At 21.4% G+C, this 17,202-nt stretch overlaps 1 protein-coding gene across 2 annotated transcripts in view; it reads left to right on the top strand.

Annotated features, from left to right (window-relative positions):
• The window catches only part of LOC122504567, a 92,564-nt gene that overhangs the window by 18,499 nt on the left and 56,863 nt on the right, over positions 1 to 17,202 (top strand). The gene's annotated exons all lie outside the window — the stretch shown is intronic.

Here is a 17,202-nt window from a genome sequence, read left to right as displayed (position 1 = left end):
TTTATTTGTAATTAAAAAATGCAATTTTCAATTGAAATTTTATTAAATATAAATTTGATATTTTTAATTTTTCAATTTAAAAATCTATTAATTTCTAATTTTAATTGAAATAATTTTGAAATAATTTTTCGTTAATAAAAATATCCACTTTCATAACTTTTAAATTTAAATTTCATCAAATTTATAATTATAATAAATAAAAAACACTTCTTTTATTATTTACAAGTTTTAAAAATTAATAATTGATAAAGTTCCAAAATGTTTCATTTCTGCTGTTTTTTAATCCAGACAGAAATTTTTGAAAATATTTATATTGAAAAAGTATTTCGTTCATTGCAAATATACAGACAGTTTAAAATTAATTTTTAATATTAAAATAACAAAACCAACCAACCAATATTAAAAGAAACATTTAATAATTTAAATTCATGAAAAATTTTAATTTTGGTTTAAATTAATCTAATATTTAAAAACGTTTAAAAATATTTAATACAATTTTATTATTTCATTAAATTGAAAAAATTATTATGGTTATTAATGTTAATAATTAATTAAATTTTCCAAAAATTTTTTTCAGCATTCAATATTGAAATTGTTTATTAATATTCATAGGAGTTGAAAGCTTTTAAACGTCAATGTAAATCTTACATTTAGATAAATATTTAAAATTGAAAGGGACTTTAAAATTTTTATGGACATTTTTCCAATCTACTTTTAAATACAAAATTTGATTATTTATTTACGTCAATGAAGTGCACAATTTTTTTTATAATCAATGATTGAAAAGAAATTTGTACCTAACTATTCATGAAGAAAATAATAAATTTTTGTATTTTTTTTCATTTTAACAAAAATTTATTTATGAACTGTTTATAATTTTCTTATTTAACAAATTTTTAGTTAAAAAATAGTTGAACGATGATGCTGAAACTAGCACCCACTTAATTTTGGAAATTTAATTTTAAAGATAAAAATTTTTTTTTAAAGCCAACATAAAATTTTGAAAGAATAAGTGGGGGCAAAAAAGAATTATTTTTAATTATGAAATTGATTATCAACGTTGTGAACTTCACTAAAGGCATTATTTGTTGTTTATTGCTAAATAATTGAAGGCGTGTGGGAAATTTTATAATTTTTATTTTCTCTCTTTCATTGTATTGAGAATTTAAGATTCGACGATAAATTCCACTATTTACTGTATTTAATTAAAACATTAATAATAATTTATTCGAGAATAATGACGTAAATAAAAAAACAATTATTCTCTTTATAATAAAAGAGCCGGAACTAAATTATCACTTTTTTTATGGTACTCTTTCAATTCTGAGTTCCGCCGTCGGTATTATACAAAAGGGAATTTAATCTTCTTCTATAGGTTTCACGACGATTAGTCGTAACTCCCCGTATGTGTAATATATTTGTATTATATATACGTAACGCATGTATATCAGTTATGTACATACAGTTGGAGGAATGATTCACATGGTGGGACAGAGGCTTGTTTGAATTTTTCTTTTTCTGCGTTTTTTACATGCTACTGTCGGTTGGTTCCAGGGCATAAAGAAACGATTACCTGTAATGAAGTTATGAGAAATGAAAGGGGTGATGAAATGTAAAAAGAGAAACAGAAAGAGAAAATGAAATTTTTAAAGTAAAGAAACAAGTGTTAGGAATGGACTACTGTTATGTTGTAAAAAGACTAGGGATTTTTTTCTAAATTTTGGAACTATCTATTATAGTAAAATTTAAAAACCTTGAAATTAAAATTCTTTTTTAGTTGAATTTTATTCATTTATTTTTTTTAAATACTGTACTGAATTTAAAATTTGCGTGAAAGGAATACTTTTTTCCTGTTCTTATTTTTCGACAATTTTGTTGAACTTTAATGAAGTTGGCGAAAATGAAGTTTTCTGACACGTTTTCGATTCGATATTGTATGTTAAAGTGTAGAGCAATCTGCTTACGCTAATTCGAAAATTATACGTTTAATTGATGCCACCCATTGATACCTTTCACATCTAAATGGCTATATGTAAATATTCATTAAGTAGCCAACCATCTCATTTGCATATCAAATTCCGTGTCACATCGTTGATGACATTTAGTTTTCAGACAATGAGAAATCAAACATAACATTATCATACCAGATTCGTAAATATTTTTCCAAAAATATTACTTCTGCGTTGTTTTTTATCATTAATTACGTCCAAACCTATATTATTTTTATAAGAGTTGAAATAAAGTCCCCGAAGTTAGCATAGACCACAGTTTTTCTATAAGGATATCAAATTAAGCCAAAAACGAATCAAAAGTTTTTAACTTTTGGCATTTTTGTAGTTTTGTACAAAAGTAATTTTTCTAATTTTTGTAATTCGGCAAATGCCTGAATGATTTTAGAAAATATAAATGAAGGGTTATAGTTTAGTGTTTTTTATATTAAAATTTCGCTTTGTCGCACTTTTTCTCCAATTTGTAAAATACTTTTACAAAATTTAATATATATTCTCTCTCCGTGTATAGAATTTATAAGAGAATTCTAAATTTCTGAAAAAACCTTAAATTTCTTCTATTCCTGACAATAATTTATTATAAATAACTTAATTCTATTGAAGAAATGACAAAGTTATTTCTTATAAATCATTTAATGAAGTATTTTTTTTTGAAAAATTTTAATTTCAATTCTGTTGAAATTAGTTTCAATTTAAAAAATTTTAATACAATTTTTCGTAAGAATTCAACTAGGTATCTTTATAAATATTTAAAATTCTTTCAAGAAATTCAATTATTTTCAAAAATTTAAAAAATAAATTCTCGTCAACATTTTAATTATCTTTATAAATAGCAAAATTCGTAGCCGAAATTCAATTATATTTAGGAATTTTTATAAAATTCATTGTAAAATTCAATTATTTTCATAAATAACAATATTTATCTCAAGAATTCAATTATTTTCAAAATTAATAACTTTCTTCGCAGAAATTCAATTATTTTTAAAAAATCTAAAAAAAATTGTCAATATTTCAATTATGAATGAATAGCAAAATTCCTCGACAAAATTCAATTATTTTCAGGAATTTTAATAAAATTCATTGTAAAATTCAATTATTTTCATAAATAATAGTATTCGTGACAAGAATAATTCAATTATTTTCAAAAGTAATAAAATCCAATTATTTTCAAAAATTTTAATAAAATTCGTGGCAAAATTTGAATTATTTTCAAAAATTTTTCTTAATTCAATAATATTCAATATTCTAGTATTTTAATAAATTTTTCCAAAAGAATTCAATATTATTAAACAAAAATCTTGATAATATTCCAATTTTTTGAAACTTATTTATAAATTTCTTCGCAATAATTAAATTATTTTCGCATAAATAATAAAACTCGTTGCAAAATTTCAATTATTTTTAATACAATTTTAATCGAATTTCTCGAAAAATGTAATTATTTTTAAAAATGTTATTAAAATTTGTCGAAAGAATTCAATTATTGAAAAATTTGCTGATAAAATTCTGTATAAGAAGAATTGAATTTTAAGAAACATTCAATTATTTAATAATTATCTATATTTGTATTTAAATAAAGGTTTCAAATTGAAATCTTTGAAAATCTGAATTTTTCATACTTTTAATTAAAAATTCTATGGAACTACAATTTTTTCAAAAAGATTAATCGAAATTTTTAAAAATTATTTCAAACTTTTATTTTCTAATGTATATTTAATTGAAAAATTTCTAAATAATCGAAATTTCGTAAAATTGAATTGTAATAAAATGAATTTGAAAATTTTCAAAAGAACTTTATCAAATATTTTATCAAATTTTTTTTAAAATTCAGTACAAGAATTAAATTATCTCTATAAATGGATAGCGAAATTCTTCTCAAGAGTTAAATTATTATTGTCAAAAATTTTTATAAAATTCTTGTCAACATTTCAATTATTTAAACAAAATTTAATAAAATTCTTCGCATGAATTCAATTATTTTCATAAATTATTATTTAAATTCTTCTCAGGAATTCAATTATTTTCAAAATTTTTAATAAAATTCTTCAGAAAGTTAACAATTATTTTTAAAAAACTTTAATAAAATTCTTCAAATAGTTTTCAATTATTTTTAAAAATTGATATAAAATTCTTTAATATAGTAAATTTTATTAAAATTTTAATTAAATTCCTTAAAAGAAATTAAATATTTTCAAAAGTTGTTAATACAATTTTTCGTAAAAATTAAATTTTAAGAAAAATTCAATTATTGAATAAATTATTTATTTTGTATTTAAATAATTGAATTCTCGTAAAATTCAATTATTATTTTTCGTACTTTTAACTAACAATTCTGTAGAATTAATTTCTTTTTGAAAAAATTTAATTGAATAATAATTGAAGTAGTTGATTTAAAGAAGAATTTCATTTGAAAATTGTAGAAAATAATAGTTGAATTGAAATGTCGGTCATCTGTAATTATTATAAAACATGAAGAAAGTGATTACTCCGAGTCGAAGACTCGGATTGATCAATATCTTCATGTTTTATTACAATATTCTTATCAATAATTCAAAATTTTTTTTGAGCGTCTAATGATTTTTACAATGAATCATAATATTCTTTAGGGTCAGGGAAACAGTCAAAATTTTTTCTGTAAATCAGGGAAAAGCCAGGGAAAAATAAAATTCAATTTTTGTGGTAACCCTGAAGATTCTAGAAGAGAATCGAATTATATTTCCAAACCAGTCTTGATTGATGAGGATATTTAGAATTTCTAATCTTTGTCCGATTTTCAAGAAAAATTTCTTTTTCACTTTTAAATCTATTGTGAAATACACTTTTAGTGTTTTATTGGGCCTAGAACTGGTTTTACTGAAAGGCTACATAGGATACGTATTTTAAAGATATGCAATAATTAAGCAGTAAATCGGTTTTTAAATTGATACATAAGAAATTGATGATAAAGGAAAACCTTTTACGATTTTAGTATAAAAAGATCGTGAATGGATTTTTTTTCAAAAACTTTATACAGAATGTATTTTTTTCCTCCCTTTGTTTTGGAGAATAGATTTTTTGTAATGAGAGAGATGAGTTGTCTGGAGTACTCTCGTTGGTTAGTGAAAAAAAAAAAAAAAATTATTGAAGGTAAGAGTAAGTGCAATAATTAATTGGAGGTTGGCTCTCGAAGGTGCTCGATGCCAGTTAATTGAGCGTGAATCTCCCTTCCCCCTTCACTTCACTCACTCGTTTTTTTCCTCTTTGATTAATCGTTCAATCAGTCGTCCCGCACACGCCGAGTTCGAAGACCGTTTGTAGAAGTCTTAGGAGTGTCAAACCTAATTCGTACTTTATAATTCACACCTGGACCTTATTAAAAATTATTTTAATATTATTTTCTTTTGTATCTATCAATAAAAGTTAATTTTGATACATGGGAAATTAATTTAAATTACTTCCTTATGATATAGGTGTTTTTTTTTTAAATAACAAAATATAAAATTAACGGAATAATAGACGCATAAAAATTCGGAAATTTTGTATATTTAAGCGGAAAATGAACGGGAATTTTATTTCATGTCTTCGCTGGACACCATGTTTGTTTATTAACAATTTTTAAAAAATAAACTATTTATTGGTGCCAAACTAGTGCTGGAAAAATAAAAATTAATATCTGAGTCTTCAAAATTAATTAAATTTTTATTAAATACCCAATAGCCACAGCCGGTGATCATCAAAAGATGAAAATTTATTTATTTATCGAACTTTATCTTTTATTTATTGACAATTATTAATAAATAAATTATTTATTGGTCCTAAATTATTGTTAGAACAATAAAAATTAATATCTGGGTCATCGAAATTAATTTAATTCACAATTAATAAAAAGTATAACCACAGCCGATGATCATCAGAAGATGAAAATTTATATATTTATTCTGTAAAATTTCAATTTTAAATGAATTTAATTAGAAATATAAATAAACTTAGATTTAAAAAAAAAATTTTAAACTAAAACGCTTTTAAAATTTGTTAAATATTTAATAGATATTTAATTGATTATTAAAAATAATGGATTTATAGAAGAATTTTAGTTAAAAACACTAAAAAAATTGAATTTTGAAGCAATTACAAATAATTGTAAAAATTCAATTATTTTCAAGACTTTTAATAAAATTCTTTGGCAGAATTTCAATTATTTTTAATACAATTTTCATGAAATTTCTCGAAAAATGCAATTATTCTTAAAAAGTTTATTAAAATTTGTCAAGAGAATTCAATTATTTAAAAATTTGTTGATAAAATTCTTTATGAAAATTCAATTTTAAGAGGCATTCAATTGTTTAATAAAATATATATTTTTATAGTTGAATAATTGAATTCTCGTAGAATTTTCTAATAAATATTGATTTAAAAATGAATTTTATATTAAAATCTTTGAAAATTTGAACTTTCCATACTATTAATTAAGATTTATAGATGAATTTTAGTTAAAAACACAAAATAAATTGAATTTTGAAGAAGTTACAAAAGATTGCAGAAATTTAATTATTTTCAAAATTCTTGTCACAAAATTCAATTATGTTCAAAATTTACAAAAAAAATCTCGACAAAATCCCAATTTATTATCTTTATAAAGAAAAAAATTCTTCAAAATTTAATTATTTTCAAAAATTTTTCTCACTTCAATGATTTTCACTATTTACTATTTTAATAAAATTACCCAAAAGAATTCAATTATTTAAGAAACAATTTGAATAAAATTTTACGCAAACATTTCATTATTTTCATAAATAATATAAATTTCACAGGAATTTAAATATTTACAAATTTTTTATAAGTTTCTTCTCAATAATTCAATTATTTTCAGAAATAATAAAACTCATCGCAGAATTTCAATTATTTTTAATACAATTTTAATCAAATTCCTTGAAAAATGTAACTATTCAAAAAATTTTTATTAAAATTCGTCGAAAGAACTCAATTATTTACAAATTTGTTGATAAAATTCTTTATGGAAATTTAATTTTAAGAAACATTCAATTTTTTAATAAAATATTTATTTTTGTTGTTAAATAATTGAATTCTCGTAGAATTTTCTAATAAATATTGTTTTAAAAATGAATTTCAAATTAAAATCTTTGAATATTTGAACTTTTCATACTTTTAATTAAGAATTTTATAGAATTAATTTTTCTCAATAAGTTTAATGGAATTTTTTTTAATTATTTCAAGTTTTTAATTTCTAATATATTTAATTGAAGAATGTCAGAAAAATGACAAAATTTCGTTAAATTAAATTGTAAACAGAAGAATTTGATAATTCACAAAGAACTTTTTCAAAAATTATTAAAAAAAAAATTAACTTAAAGAATTATTAATTATTATAAAACATGAAGAAAGCGATTACTTCGAGTCGAAGACTCGGAGTGATCGATATCTTCATGTTTTATAATAATATTTTTATTATTGAATTTAAAATTTTTGAATATCTTAATTTCTACCTATAAAAAAAATAATGATTAAATATTTATTTAAAAATTAAAAATGAAGTTATTGATGTTTTCGAATAAATTTCGATTTAAGAACCTGGAAAAATTCCATTTTTTAACCAGGAAAAGTCAGGAAATTTTAAAAGAGCAAAAGCGTGGCAACCCTGATCTGATTCATCTAAAGAAATTCCTGGTGTTTCCAATAGTTTTACAATAAAAGATATTCAGATATCTTTATCAAATATTCGGATATTAAAGTTACAAAAATTTTCTTAGGTTTCAAATAATTTTTAAAGTTAATCAGAATATTCTTTAGATTCAGGGAAAAAGTCAAAATTAAGTCTGGAAATCAGGGAGAAAAAAAATCGAATTTTTCTGTCAACCTTAAAATTACAAAACTTTATTTTAACTTTATTTATTTATTTTTTTTTTTGCTTAGAAAAATATTTTTTCCACTATAATAAATCGTCGATCACAGAAGTTGTAAACGTCACTAAAGTTTATACTCTACAAAAAGCTTATTAACATATCTTATACACTAATTGCATAATATGCCTAGTAATAATTACAATTAGAGAAAATTGACGTTTTTCTTGCAATTAAACTGTCCAGCGGTTTATTGTTCTTATGGGGATTTTAAACATCAACAGCAACAAAAAAATGTCTTAAATTTAGTCTGCTTTTGAAGAGTAAAATAAACCGGCATGAAATGAAAGCGGGAGCAAAAAACTCACCGTGCGTCAGTTACGGTCCCATTCATATGTCGTGCGGAGCGTCTGTGATAAATATCCGTTTGAATTGTGATTTGTGTCGTTCTAGCAATTTTCTCTGCTGGGCTAAAATTTTTGACACCCATTAAACGTTATGTATATTCTGACATATACACACACACAGACAGATACTTGTTAAAATATATATATTTATCAATAAGAAGAAGAAAAAGAAAAAAGATTTCACCTTAAAGCTTGACCATTTCTATATATCGATGAATTTAAGTTTATTTATGCTAATTATATGTAAATTTGCGCGCAGCTCATATAACAAATTGAAGTCGATTATAAGCAATCTCTTATATATGTAGTACGTGAATCTTCCCTCAGACAAATATACTTGTCCTTTTACTAAATCGGTAGGTTCCGCTTTCAATGGATCAAAATGGATAAGATGAATGTACAGTTGATAAAGTGGAAATCTTGTTTGAGGGCACTTTACAATCCCTCTGCATAATTAATGATGAGAGATTCTGAATTATACATGAGATTATAAATAATGACTTTTTAATGTTGTTTACTTCATTTAAATCAATATGTTATAACTTTATTATTTTTAATTCAATACATTGAAGTTTGCTTCTTTAAAAGGTTCTTCTTTTAAATATGAAAAAAATCGTCGTTTTTTCGAATAGTTTCAACTTTTGTGTTATTCTTGATTTTTAATGTTGCTTTTTTTAAATATGGAAAAAAAATTCTTATCGTCGTTTTTTCGAATAGTTTCAATTTTCATGTTCTTGTTAATATTTTTAATGTTCTTGCTTTTTTTAAGTTTGGAAAAAATATTATTTATCGTCGTTTTTAGCAATAGTTTAATAATTTTATATGTTCTTGTTTATATTTTTAATTAGTAGAATTACAAGTTTGATATTTTAATTAGTACGAGAAGAGGCTTAATATATTTATGTTATGAAATGATCAAAGGAGTCAATTTGAGAAAAAAGGGTCTATTAATTTTTCCTATTTTAGATATGTCGTTGGTTATCAGATTAAGTCTTTTTTTTATGTACAAAGTTTCTTTTCCTTCTTATATTATTTCGTTGAGTTTTTTTTCATTCTTTTAATAGAATCGATTCTTAGTGATATCATGCTCACGTTCCTTGCTGATTCTCTAATCTTTGATCAACAATTCCTTTTATTTTCGATCTTTAAATGAAGCCAACTACTCAGGTCCAATTAAAGAGCATAAAAAAGCTGTGTTTATAAAAAAAAAATTGGAGTTTTATTTGATTTCTATTTTGATAAAAGTTTTGTCCCTAAAGTTCTCATCGTTCAAATTAACGAAGTTTACTATTTTTATGTTTAAATACTATTTTTATAATTTTAAGTTTTAAAATTAATTTTTATGGTTACTTTTATTTTTTAATGTTTTAAAAAATAAAAAATAAATTTTTTTTTATTTTTATAATTTTAAGTATTTTAAAATTAATTTTTATGGTTACTTTTATTTTTTAATGTTTTAAAGTTTAATGGACAGGAGTGAAAACTTTCCAAAAAATTTGAAAAAATGAGGCCTATAAAAAAGCAGGGTTACCACAGGTCAGGGAAATCAGGGAATTCAGGGAAAAGTCAGGGAAAGTAAAATTGGTCAGGGAAATCAGGGAAAAGTCAGGGATTTTTATTAAAGTACTGGGAAAAATTGAATTTTGGAGAAGTTACAAATGATTGCAGGAATTCAATTATTTTTAAAAGTAATAAAATTCTTCGCAGAAATTCAATTGTGTTCAAAAATTAAAAAAAATTCTCGTCAAAATTCAATTATCTTTAAAAATAATAAAATTCTTCTCGAAATTTCAATCATTTTCAAAAATTTTAATACAATTTTTAGAAAAATTCAATTATTTTCAAAAAATTTCCTCAATTCAATGATTTTTAATATCTAAAATTTTACTAAAATTTTTCAAAAAGAATTCAATTATTTAAAACAAGTTTTGATAAAATTCTACGAAAACATTTAATTATTTTCATAAATAATAAAAATGGGACAAAAATTTAATTATTTACAAATTTTTTTATGAATTTCTTCGCAATAGTTCAGTTATTTTTAAAAATAATAACATTTTTTACAAAAATTCAATTACTTTTATGAATAATAAACCTCATCATAGAATTTCAAGTATTTTTAATACAATTTTAATTAAATTCCTCGAAAAATGTAATTATTCTTGAAAATTTTATTAAAATTCCTCGCAAAAAATTCAATAGGTTGATAAAATTCTTTATGATAATTCAATTTAGAGAATCATTCATTTATTCAGTAAATTACTTATTTTTGTATTTAAAGAATTGAATTCTCGTAGAATTTTCCAATAAAAATTGATTTAAAAATGAATATTAATGAATATATTATAAGCGTTATAGCATGAATTTTTAAAAATAATTGATAATTGAATTCTTTCGAAGAATTTACTTAAAATATATTTATTATTTTATTTATTTATTTATTTAAATTTTCAAAATTGTATTAAAAATAATTGAAATCTTGTGAAGAATTTTATTATTTAGGAAAATAATTCAAGTTTCTAAACGAATTTTTATTAAATTTTTTTAAAATAATGGAAATCCTGTCAAGAATATTATTATTTATGAAAATAATTGAATTCTTCTGAGAAATTTTTTTTTAAAAAAGTGAATTTTGAATATATTTGAATTTCAACAAAGAATTTTATTATTTGTGAAATTAATTGAATTCTTGCAAACAATTTTTGAAAATAATTACATTTTTCGAGGAATTAAGTTAAAATTGCATTAAACATAATTGAAATCTCATGAAAAATTTTATTGTTTCTGAAAATAATTGAATTCTTACAATGAATTTTTATAAAATTTTTTTTTTAAATAAGTGAAATCCTCTCAAGAATATTATTATTTATAAAAATAATTGAATTCTTGCAACGAATTTTATAACATTTCTTTTAAAATAATTGAATTCTTTTGAGAAATTTTATTAAAATAGTAGATTTTGAAAATATTCAAATTTCAGCAAAGAATTTTATTATTTGTGAAATTAATTGAATTTTTGCATACAATTTTTGAAAATAATTACATTTTTCGAAGAATTCATTTAAAATTGTATTAAAAATAATTGAAATCTCATGAAAAATTTTATTATTTATGAAAATAATTGAATTCTTAATATTATATTTTTTTAAAATAATTGAATTCTTTTGAGAACTTTCATTAAAATAGTAGATTTTAAAAATATTTGATTTTCAATGAAAAATTTCATTAAATTCGTGAAATGTAATTAAATTCTTGCAAAAAAATTTAAGAAAATTATTCCATTTTTCTAGGATTTTATTTTAAATTGTATTAAAACTAATTGAAATCCTCAGAAAAATTTTATAATTTATGAAAATAATTGAATTCATGTGAAAAATTTTATTACTTGTATAAATAATTGAATTCTTGCTACGAATTTTATTACATTTTATTTAAATAACTAAATTCTTCTGTAAATCTTTATTAAAATAGTAAATTTTGAAAGTTTTTGAATTTTAGCGAAGAATTTCATTATTTGTAAAATATACCTAATTTCATTCTTGCAAAAAATTGTTAAAGATAATTTCATTTTTCGAAAAATTTATTTAAAATTGTATTAAAAATAATTGATACCTTGTGAAGAATTTTATTATTTATGAAAATAATTCAATTATTCTTGCAACGAATTTTATTATAACTTTTGTAAATAATTTAATTTTTTTTTGAAAAATTTTATGGAAATCTAAATTTTTATAAAACATGAAGATATGAATCACTCCGAGTCTTCGACTCGGAGTGATTTATATCTTCATGTTTTATAATAATATTCTTATAAGTTGTTGAATTTTAAAAATGTTCGAATTTGAATGTTTAGATGAATTTTAATTCCTATCGTAAAATAATAATTAAATACTTATTTAAAAATAAAGTTATTGATGTTTGCGAATAATTTTACAATTAATGAAATTCGTAAGTAAATGTACTAGAATTTTTTTTGAGTATCTAATAATTTTTAGAGTGAATCAGAATATTCTTTAGGGTCAGGGAAAAAATCAAAATTTTTTCTGGAAATCAGGAAAAAATAAAATTAATTTTTTGTGGCAACCCTGAAAAGGGAAACTTGAAATAAAAAAAGGAGAACTAGAGCTTCTGTGTAAGATTATATATTGTATATAATATTATATTCACTCATAAATTTCACAAAAAAAAAAAAACCCACCCTATATTTCTATGAGAGAAAGACTCTGAATTTCGTGAGTTTCCTTGTCATAAAATTTACGTTGAAGTGATAAAGGCAATTTTTTATTAGGAACCTTTTTATTATTTCGATATTTGAAATGCTTTTTATGAGACGAGTTGGCATACATAAAGAAACCTACAGAATTGCCAGGTTTTCTCGCATATGGATGCAAAAATGAGAATCAAATTTTTTTACGATTTTCAAGGAAGGGGTTTTTCTGTGTGAGAAATGTCGCACTTTAAGAGAAAAGAAAAATGCGAATAAGAAAGAGGACACACACACACACTCACATCCAGAGAGTGAGGGAGAACATTAAGTGAATGAAAATTCACGGTTATTATTATAAAGAGTACCTAAAAAAAATATCTAATGAACTTCCCACTTTTGGCTCGAGTTCTTTCCATAAATTTTTTTTTCTCAATCCTCTTCAATTTTCTCACACCTTTTTTATCTATATGAACGCTTTTGTCATAAGAACTTTTCAAGATTATCTTTTAGAAAGCTTACCGACCGGAACTATATACACACTGAAAATCTCTACTTTTAAAAGTGGCCAAGATTTTAGAAATATATTCAAATATTCTTGATCTCTTCTCTTTTCAATCCTGAACTTCGCGCTACGACGAATTATTTTTGTACAACTACCTCGAGTAGCCAAAACGATTTTTTTAATTTTTAAATTGCAAAAAAAAATAAAATACATCAAAGTTTTTTTTCAAAATATTTCCCTCCTTTCCAGATAGAATTTTGACTTTTTCCCTGACTCTAAAGAATATTCTGATTCACTCTAAAAATGATACAAAAAATGTTTGTAATATATTTTTTTGATGAATATTTTATTCATTGTAAAATTCGAAATATAAAAAATTGTTTTTAGATAAAATATTTAATTATTATTATTATTTTTTCATTAGAAATTAAAATTTTCAAAAACTTCAAATTTCAAAGCTTTTGAAATTTGATAATCTATGAAAATTGCTGCTTCAACTTCACTAAAATTATTTTCAAGATTTCTATTAAATTATTTTCTAGAATTTTTAACTAAACTTCTTAAATAATTTTCCCGGGTTGACACAAGTCAGGGAATTCAGGGAAAAGTCAGGTATTTTTATTAAAAGTACTGGAAAAAATTAAATTAAAAAAAATTCTCGTCAAAATTTCAATTATCTTTATAAATAATAAAATTCTTCTTCGAAATTCAATTATTTTCAAAAAATTTCCTCATTTCAATTATTTTTATTATCTAGTATTTTTATTAAATTTTCAAAAAGAATTCGATTAAAAATTATAATAAAAATTTCACAGGAATTCAATTACTTACCAATTTTTTAATGAAGTTTCTCGAAAGAATTCAAATATATTGAGAGAATTGAAAAAAATAGTTCTGACAGATATGATTATTTCGAAAAATTTACAAAAAAATTCTTTTAAAAAAATTTAGTTAATAAAATTGCAATTTTAATAAAATTTTCCTATACAATTCAATTATTTTTAATACAATTCTTCTTAAGAATTCAATTATTTTCACAAATAATACATTTTTTTATGGGAAATTAATTATTCAAAAAAATTTGAATAAAATTCTTCGCAAGAAATCAATTATTTTCGTAAATAATAAAATTTTTCTTAAGAATTCAATTATTTAAGAAAATTTTGATTAAATGCTTAATAAATTTGAAAAATTATAATAAAATTGATCATAGAATACAATTTCTCTAGTATAAAATATAACATTCTTCCTAGAAATACAATTATTGTCAAAAATGTTTGTAAAAATCTTCGAAACAATTCAATTATTTATTTATTTTCGTAAAAAATAAAATTCTTCCAAAGAATTCAATATTCTTTTAAAAAATAAACATTTTGACAGAAATTTAATTATTTAAAAAAAAAATTAATAAAATTCTTCGTCAGATTTAAATTATTTTCATAATTAACAAAACTTATCGCAGAATTTCAATTATTTTTTTATACAATTTTAAATAAAATAATAGAAAATTAAAATATTTGTAAAAACTAATTATTTGCATTGTTTTATAATAATTTTTTAAGATTCAATTATCTTCGAACGATGTAAATAAAAATTTATGAAAATTTACTTTTTGGATTTATTAAAATTTTTGAGAAATCATTGTCTTGTAATTAAAATTCTTCAAAATTTTGATGATTTTTATTTAAATTTTTTAAAAATTCAATTATTTTTAAAAGATTTTAAGAAATTTTAATTGTTTGGAAATTTTTAAACATTGAAAAACAATAATTATAAAAAATTTAGTTTTTGTATTTAAATAATTGAATTCTAGATGAACTTTTGGAAAATTATTTAAATTAATTGATTCAGAGATGAAGATTCGTTGAAAATTGTAGGAAATAATTGAATTCAGGAAGGATTATAATTGTAATATTTTGAAATTATTAAAATTCATAAAGTTTACTAAAATTTTCCGTAAACATTCATATTTTTCTGTAAAAAGAATTTTGTCAGGGAAAGTAATTTTAATGTCAGTAAATTTTCCCTGATTTCCTAAACAATTTTACTTTCCCTGCTTTTTGTCTGAATTCCCTGATTTCCTTGAGCTGTGGGAACCCTTTTTTAGTATTGAATCGAAAAATAAAAAATTACAAATGTCGATTATTTGAAAGTTTTTTAATTTTATATTCAAAAATTTAACTAATCTCAAGGAGTTTTCACTTAATAAGTTTTGCAAAACTGAATTTTTCTGAAATCGAAAATTTGTTTCCAAAATTTACTACTACATTTCATTGGACATTAATAATGTATTTTTCCATCTTCTTCATTCTCCTGGAAATCTACATCAATTTGAAAAGTTGTGAAATTTTCGTCATCTATGCGGTTAATTCTCTTAAGGTGGTGGTTAATAAACCGCGATCGGAATTCACACAATGAAAATAGACGCCTCGCGATTCAACTCTGAACGGGATTTTAATCGCAGCTCGTTAATCGACTTTCCGTCCAGTACGCGGCCTTCGGATCGAGTAAGTGAATTACGAGAAATTGAAAAGCTAATAAAGCCCCTGCGGCACCAGAGAATTTGTTTCAGTTAAGTTAGGTTTGGTTTCGCGAGATTAAATTACGTCCCGATTGTGTCACACTGGCAGCTCAACAGAAAAAAAAAAAAAAGAGGGAACAAAAACATTGAAACATCGTTTTTTCATTATGTTACAAATTTACAATTGTAAATTACAATTCACAATTTTCATCAATGTGATGAGATAATTTAAACTATTTTTTTTAATGACGTTAAAAATTCATGTTCAAACAATTCTCACTGCTTTCAAATGAATGAAATATTTTTTTAATATTTCCAAAATTACTGGCTGACATCAAAATCGAGAACATAAATTACTTTTTTGTACATAACTTTTTTAATTTTACGTATCTATCTTTAAACAATTTGATAAAATGAAATTCTTAAAAAAATTTAATTTTTTAATGGAATTTTAGAAAATTTTAATTAATTAAAAAAATGCTATCTACTTGTTGATAGAAATGTAATGATCTTAATAAAAATTAAACTAAAATAATTTAAAAACCAAATTTTTCAGAATTTTAAATAAAATTTTTTCAAACTTCCATTTTTAAGAAAAATATATTTAAAACGTTTTTAAATTAACATCAGAAATTTTAATTCTGAACTCTTTCGTACTTGAATTATTTTAGATATGCAAATTGGACTTTTTGTAAAATTAAATTATTTTTAATTCAATTGCGCAAAAATTTCATTATCTTGATAACTTTTAATAACTTGTTTTTAATTTCAAGCAGTTTTAAACAATTTAATAAAATAAAATTCTTTTAAAAAATTCAATTTTTTATTAATAAAATTTTTGAAAATTTCAATTATTTCAAACAATTTTAATTGCTTGTTGAAAAAAATTTAATTATCTTTAAAAAATGGAACTGAAATAATTTCAAAACCATATTTTTTAGAATTTTAAATTTCACTAAATTTCAATTTATTTGATAATTTTTAATAATCTTTTGTTTAAATTCAAATATCAATAAACCATTCAAATTTTTAATACATAGCTCAATATTATTATTAATAAAAAAAATTCTTAAAAAAGTTCAATTTTTTTAACTAACTTCATTTTTTTCAGTCTTTTTTTTTAGTTTTAAAAATTATTTTTAATAAATATATTTTTGAAGAAGTGAAACTAAAAATTTAGAAAATAATTGAATTTTAGAAAAATTTTGAATTTAAGTTATTACCAGGATATGAGAAATGGTTAATATTTTTAATGGAAATCAGAGGTGCGTTCACGTAACTTAGACTTTCATTTTAAAATTACTCACTTTCACATTCACTCAAAATATTTTTAATACCATCCAAAAAGTAATTACTGTCACTCAAAAAAATTTCACTTTCACTTGAAAATTCAAATTTTTTCAAGAAAAACTGAAAATTATTTGGGTCAAAGTGAACATATCATTTGAGTGAAAGCGAGAATTTTTTTATTAAAAATAAAAATATTTGAGTGAAAGTGAACATTTTTTCGGGAGCGTGAAATTTTTTTAATAAAAGCGAAAACTTTTTAAACGAAATTAAGAAATCTTCAGAGAAAATAAATGTTTTTGAGTGACGTCAATATTTTTTTCAGTGAAAGCGAAAATTTTTTAATTAAAATTAAGAAATTTTCAGAGAAAATAAAGTTTTTTGAGTGAAGTCAATATTTTTTTTTTAGTGAAAACGAGAATTTTTTGAATG

Source organism: Leptopilina heterotoma, unplaced genomic scaffold, assembly GCF_015476425.1.
Source record: "Leptopilina heterotoma isolate Lh14 unplaced genomic scaffold, ASM1547642v1 Lhet_111, whole genome shotgun sequence".
Lineage (NCBI taxonomy): Eukaryota > Metazoa > Arthropoda > Insecta > Hymenoptera > Figitidae > Leptopilina > Leptopilina heterotoma.
Note: the sequence above shows the minus strand (reverse complement) of the source record. Positions and strands in the feature narration are given on the sequence as shown.